This window comes from Wasmannia auropunctata, unplaced genomic scaffold, assembly GCF_000956235.1.
Source record: "Wasmannia auropunctata unplaced genomic scaffold, wasmannia.A_1.0 LD335984.1, whole genome shotgun sequence".
Lineage (NCBI taxonomy): Eukaryota > Metazoa > Arthropoda > Insecta > Hymenoptera > Formicidae > Wasmannia > Wasmannia auropunctata.
Window position 1 is genome coordinate 32,644 of NW_012026906.1, and position 6,823 is coordinate 39,466.

Below are 6,823 nucleotides of genomic sequence, written 5' to 3' on the forward strand. Positions count from 1 at the left end.
GGGAACGAACGTCGTTTCACGAGTCCTCGTCACGGCTACATCATCTCGCCGCGCGCGTCTTAAAAATCACGCGCGTTGCTCTATCATTCAATATAATCTATCGGTACGGGCGACTTATCCACAAAAAAAAAAACTGAATTGGGCTACCTACTGAAAAAAAGAAAATACTTGCGTGTGTGTGTGCTCGCTTTTCATTTTTTTTTCCTTAAAGGCGACAAATTAAAACGATAATAACTCTACGAAAAGTATTGCCGTTCGCCGTTGTCGTCGCACACGCGACACGCGCGGTGCGACGAGCGCGCGCGCGCTTTTTTATAATCGATAAATAACGATTCCCGCCGGTCACTGTCTCGATTCGAATCGTTTCGTCGAAGAACTTGCGCCTTTCCGTTGTTTCCACACATTTACATACGACGGACACGCGAAAGAATGTGTGGATTCCTAAAATTATTAACATAATAATCGCCTCTCGCAGACACGTGTTCCTCACGCGCGGCAAACTTTTTAAATTATATTCGTAAATATGATCTCTACCATTAGAAATTTGTCATTTTAAATAAATTTCTTAACTATGATTACATATAAATACGGGGCGCTTACATTAGAGATTTGTCGTTCTCTCCTCTTTAAATCATAGGTAGTCGTAAATACTTGCGTTAAATATCTTAAACTCTTAAATAGCTCTAACAGAACTTCTCGCATCCGTCGTATGAATAAGAAAGACAGTTCTCCGTTTGTGTGCGCGAATTAAAGAGCACAGAATCATCGAGGCACGTGCGATCTCTGGATGAAACGGTGCAAAAAAAAAACGCCTACGGTACCTTGCCCGGAAAATTATTCCAAGAACTATTCTCTAGCTGCGGCAAAGGAAAAAGAGGAATAATTTTAAAGCTTGTTAGAAATCATCATCCGGCTAATCTCGAAATTCATTTCACACGCAGATGCGTGTCGCACGTTTTTTTTTTTTTTTTAATTACTTTCGCAGCGTCGAATCGAGACAATGCCGAGGAGGCTCGCGAGCTCACCGACCGCTCGGAGAGGGCCACAAGAAAGGAAAAAAAAGAAACGCTTTCGAGGGGGAAAGAGACGTCTCCTTCCCCGTCGAAAGACGCCCGTCCGACGGCGGCTCGCTCTCCACACCTCCGCACGGGCGGAAGGATCGAAATAAAATCCGGATCTCTCTTAGGCTACTTAAAGGGGGGGGGCGTCTCAACGACAGCCCCTCGAGAAATAAATTATGTTACACGTTACAGTGTGATAACGATGAACCTTTGCCGTACATGCTGCTCCTCCTCTATTTACAGTAAAGACAAACAATCTCGTATGTCCTCTCGTTTTCTTGGCTTCTTGGAGATGTCCTCTGCGTGTATGTGTTTTATGTGTGTTGCGTGTGTATATGTGTGTTCTGTGGCCATGTAATCGCGTTTCTGCGTGTACGGTGTTGTATACATACGTGTTACTCGGGCTCGTGTGTGTGTGTGTGTTTGTGTGTGTGCGAATCCTATTGCTCGACTAATAGTCCTCGCGAAAAAAATGAAAGATGCCACATCTAAGCTGTCCCTTAAACGTTAACTATATAGTAGAGAAACGGAAACGCGGCGTGTTATCATCGTCCTCTCGCGTGGTCTCCCCGACGACGACGACGACGCTGTCGGGGGAATCCCGACTTCGGTCGCGCGCGCGCGCGCGCGCGCGTCTCCTCTTTCCGCGCGGGAATCGGATCCGCGCGCGCGCGCGCGCGCACGATCGCGCCAGCGCCCTGAGAGGAATCCTCGCCTCCTCTCCTTCGTCGGGCTCAGGGAAAAACGCCGTCGTCGGCCGCGCGTCCTGTAAACTAGTCGTAAATCGTGTGTACGGAGACTACTTATGTTCTGTTTATAGTCGGCTGTTCGCTGTGCAACTCGCTGTTTTCTCACCGATTTTTTTTTTCTCTCAATCACTCAACACCGCGGCAATAACGACGAAATCGAAAGGAAAGAGATTTCACACGTGCGTGAAACGAAAAGCCATCGCCGATCGGTTATTTCTGCATGCGCGTGACCTGAAACCCCGCCGGGATTCGCCCGTCCCGCAATATATCGACGGCCGCACCTTCTCGCGAAAGTATTTATAATTTTGAAGATTTTTAAATTTCCTAAAAGGGATTTTAAATGTTTTTTTTTTTTATTAAATCTATAAGCTGTTCCAAATTTTTTTCCTTTTAAATACGTGCGATTGTAATTTGACAGTTTTTTAACGTGTTAACTTTACAAAAAGTTAATACTGGAAGGTGGTAGCAACTAATTATTTATTTTATTTTACTGTTGTTCAGTGCTTTTAATATTCAAAATAAATAATTTCCAGTATTAAATTGGCCAGCAAATTAAACTTCTCATTTCTGTAATCTCAAATCGATCTCACCTTATGTCCATTTCTATCAATAAAGCGATTGACTTTAATTACTTTATTTAACTTATCCTTTTTCTCTTTATCTAATTCTAAGAATTAGAAAAAGATGAAAGGTAAATTGCATTTAGCGGATAGAAATTAGGTAGAGAGATCCCTCATAGAAATCTAATTTAATATTGGCTAATTTAACACTGGAAATTACTACCTTCGGGTATTAAATTTTTATAAGGGACGGAAAAAAAGGAGGAAAAACGACGAAATGTCTCGTCGCGGCCGGCGCGTCTATCGATAAGCGGGACACACGCATCCGCGAGGCTGAAAAACTGAATTGGCTCACTCACTAAGGTAGCGCCAGAGTCACGCATGCCCGTCCTTTTGTGTGTCGGCCCGATAAAAAGAAACCCCCTATACGAGCTATATACTTCATCGTCTCAATTCTAAAGCCTCCAAGCCTTTTTTTTCTTTTTATTCTTTTAGTCTTTCGCCTAGCGCAAAACTGCCCGTGAACTTTTGTTTCGTCCTCGACGACGTTCGGAAAAAAAAAAACCGCGGCCTCTGTATCTCTCTTTCTCTCGCTCTCTCGCGCTCTCTTTCTCTCTCTCTCTTTCTTTCTCTCTCTCTCTCTCTCTCTCTTTCGCAATAAACGCACTCAGCCTCAGTATAATCCTACAGCGTCAATATATCAATTTCTTATATATATATATTCATATATATATATAATATACTTTTTTCTCATATATATATTCACTTTGTGTTCTATATCAATAATAGCGTATTAGATACTTTTTTTTGTTCACTTACGTCTTAGGTATGTAATATAGGTATATTCTTTTTTTTCATCATCTGTTCACAGATACATATATGTATATATCAAAATGTGGAAACGAAAGGGTCCTCTCGAAATAGCCGTTCTCCGTTCGGTCGGTCAGCTGTTCCGCTTTCATTTTTTTTTCCACCCCCCCTGTATGCTCTTTTCCCTCCTACCTAAAAATGCGTCGACTTTATTCGCTCTGCCGGGGGAAAAAAAAACTAAAAAAAAAGGAAAACATTTCGAGAATATGCCATTCAGGGTATTACCTGTGTGGATTGATCCAAAACACAAATTTTGTCGGGTAGTTTGTTGCTTCGGACATTCACTCTGACACGCACACACAAAGTTCGTAGATACGTTGCGTCACTCGACTCGTAGGAGGGTTCGCCGGTTAACTGAAATCTCGCTTATCGCTCAACCGCGTTATTTTTATTTTATTTCAATTTTTTTTTTAAAAAGGGCGATTTCTTCCCTTCACAAGCCAAACACAAGCTTAGGAAAACGATCGGAAAATTTTGCGATCGAGAGATGCGACGACGGTAAACTTATATCAAATTTGGATCGATCGGGATTTGTGCGGATTACGCTCAAATTGAGGATACATCGAATTCGAAAAGAAAAAAAAATTACACGTTCTGCACGCTTTACAGCCGCCGATTATGATTAGAAATTAAATGATCTCTCTCTCTCTCTCTCTCTCTCTCTCTGAGTTTTGAAGGAAATAAAAGCACACAAAAAGAGTTACGCGGATTACGGGAGCATAAAAAGGCTTCCTTTACAAAACCGTCAATTTTTTCTTCTTTTTTTTTACTCATTGTTCGTTCTAATCGGGGAATATAAAATCGATTCACGTACCGACGGCGAACGCCGTCGCCGAGGAAAACGAAAGCGTCAACTTATGAAGAAAAAGCGAAGTGTCGGGACTTACGCAACGCACCTACAAACGTGATCACACGAGTAATGCATTCAGCAGAATTTCGAATGACTTTTTCTCGTCGCTTAGTCAAGTGGTCACGGTCTACGGGACACTTAAATTTTTTTTTTTGGAAGGCACTTACTACTTTTTTTCTTTTTATACAATATTTAATTTTAAACTCTTCCGCATTCGCTCTCTCTCTCTCTCTCTTTCTCTCTCACTCTCACTCTCTCTCTCTCTCTCTCTCTTTTTCTCTTTTCCCCACGCTCTCGCGACCTCGTGTATTCTCTCCCTTTCTCGCTTTTCTTTCTCTCCCTCTCTCCCTTCCTGTTGCACCTGAATTTTTTTTCGCGATTCAGCTTGCGCTTCTCCACTAAATTTCGGCTCCCTCGCGCAATTCTCCTTTTTTGTCTCTCGTCTCTTTTTTTTTAGCCATCGCACGTATCGCGCGAATTTACGTTTGAACACATTAATGCCTAAATGGTAAATAGAATTCGCGCTTTCCGAATTTCTCTCGCCGAAATGAAAAACGTGTGGTCGATTGACAGTCTCTCGCAAACGCGTATACTAATAATAAACCCGCCGTCCGCGTGTCGCCTCGCGACACACACCGTCGCGTTCTTTTTTTTTCGCACAAAAGTCGTTTGTATCAAGAATAACGTGTTACTTTTTTCCCCCCCTTTTTACCTTTTTGACTTGCCCGATGTTTTGTTTCCTAGTCGAGAAACCCTCCCCCACCCCTCAGATACGTGCTACGATATCGCGCGATCCCTTTCTCTCTTTCCCCTCCTCTCTCTTCCCCGTTTTCCCTCCTTCACTTTCATGGAAATATTCCGGCAGCATGAGCGTGGCGCGAGAAACAATTTTTTTCTTCTTCCTGCGATTTTTTTTCTTTTTTTTACCCTCTCTTCCGTAAAGTTTTCCAGACAAATGGATAACACGGATGGCTCGTTTCGCCAAAAGCCTCGTGCGAGCAAAAGCGAAAAGCGATGATCTTTCCCTTTCACCGAAGGCCACTTCGAATTTTTTTTGTTTACTTTTTACATTTACAAGGAGTCTCTTTCTCTCACATACATACACACACACCCCTCCACACACGCTCTCACTGGTATTCTCTCGCACTCTTCCTCCTCTCTCTCTCTCTCTCTCTCTCTCTCTCTCTCCCGAACCAGCGCGTGCCGATGTTAAAATCCCAGAAAATTCCGTTTTCGCGACAAATAACATTTAGGATTAAACTATTCGAAAAATCAGGACTCGTTTGTAACCCGATCGGAGATATAAATGATCGAGCGAGGATTTTCATATATATTAACACTGTCGAAAGGTGATACTTCGCGATAATTAAATCTCGAACCAGATGACTCGAATTTAGCACAGACGATCAATTACAGGGTCCAATAAATTCTAATCGTGCACAATTTTGCCCCTATTTGCTCCATATATTATAATAAGAATTGCCTCCCCTCCCCTCCCGCTTATTAGTGACAGTGGTCAAATGTAGGATCTTCGTATCGGCACCGTCGGAGAGATGCGATTACCTCGCGGTAATCGAGTCTCGAAACCACGCGGGTCTGAATTTAGCAGAGGCGATTAATTACAGCGACACCAATAAATTCGGCCGGTGCATAATTCCACTCCCGATTTTGTCGCGGCGTTAAAATTACACCTCGTCTGCACACATTTAAGCTGGTCGGCACGACTCGTTCGTCGATTGTCGAGGACTTCGAGATCCCTTTTGCGGAATCTCACGCGCGCGATGTGTTTTGTAAAATTTTGAAAAATAGCACGATCTTCCGAAAGAAGAACACGTATACGAGCTTCTCTTTCTTTCTCTTTCTTTTCACTCATTCTCGCAATTCCATTCGTTCCCTCGTCCGTACTCAATACTCACAGTTCCCGTTCACACTCGCGTTCACGCACGCACGCACGCGGATTCGTATATTCAGGTTTCGCAATCTCACATCGATGCACAGACACACTCGTGGTCGCCGAACTCACCGAAATTTCGACACGGTCTGTCGTGTCGAAGCCACAGTTTCTCGTCTCTAATCCCTAAACCTTATAATTTTTATACTTGGCATACCCCAAATATGGCAGGAAGGCAATCATTATACTTAATAACTTTATAGCGATCATCTCGGCCTAGAGAGTGTGCTCGCTTTTTTTTTATAAGCCGTTGAATTTGTTTTTCTCCGTCTCTAAATACTTTGTCGTACCTTTTTTTTAACCCCCTTTTTCGCTCTTTCTCCCTTTCTCTCGTTCGCTCTTTAATTTCTTTTTTTTCTCTTGCTCGTTTGCTTGGTAGACAATCATAGTAGAATTTTGTACATCTCCCTTACTTATCGAGCTTAGATCGGTGACGTCGCTTACTGCCTAGCGTCAAAAGGATAGCATTCTTGCACAAAGCGTCGCGGATAAAATTGAGATTTTCTGTTTTCGAAGAGATTCGTATAAGATAAAAAAGCGTTAAGACTTATCTTTAAGACGTTCGGCATACGTAAAAAAAAATACACATATATATATATATATTTCTACATTGATAGATTTACAGTAATTTAAAATCCAGATCTATTTTTTTCCTAAAAACCAAAATTTACATGTTCTTAAAATGATTTAGAAATAGAAAATGAGAGCTCGCGATCTCTGTAATTTATTTTACTTTCACTTTACATATATATATATATATATATATATATATATATATATAT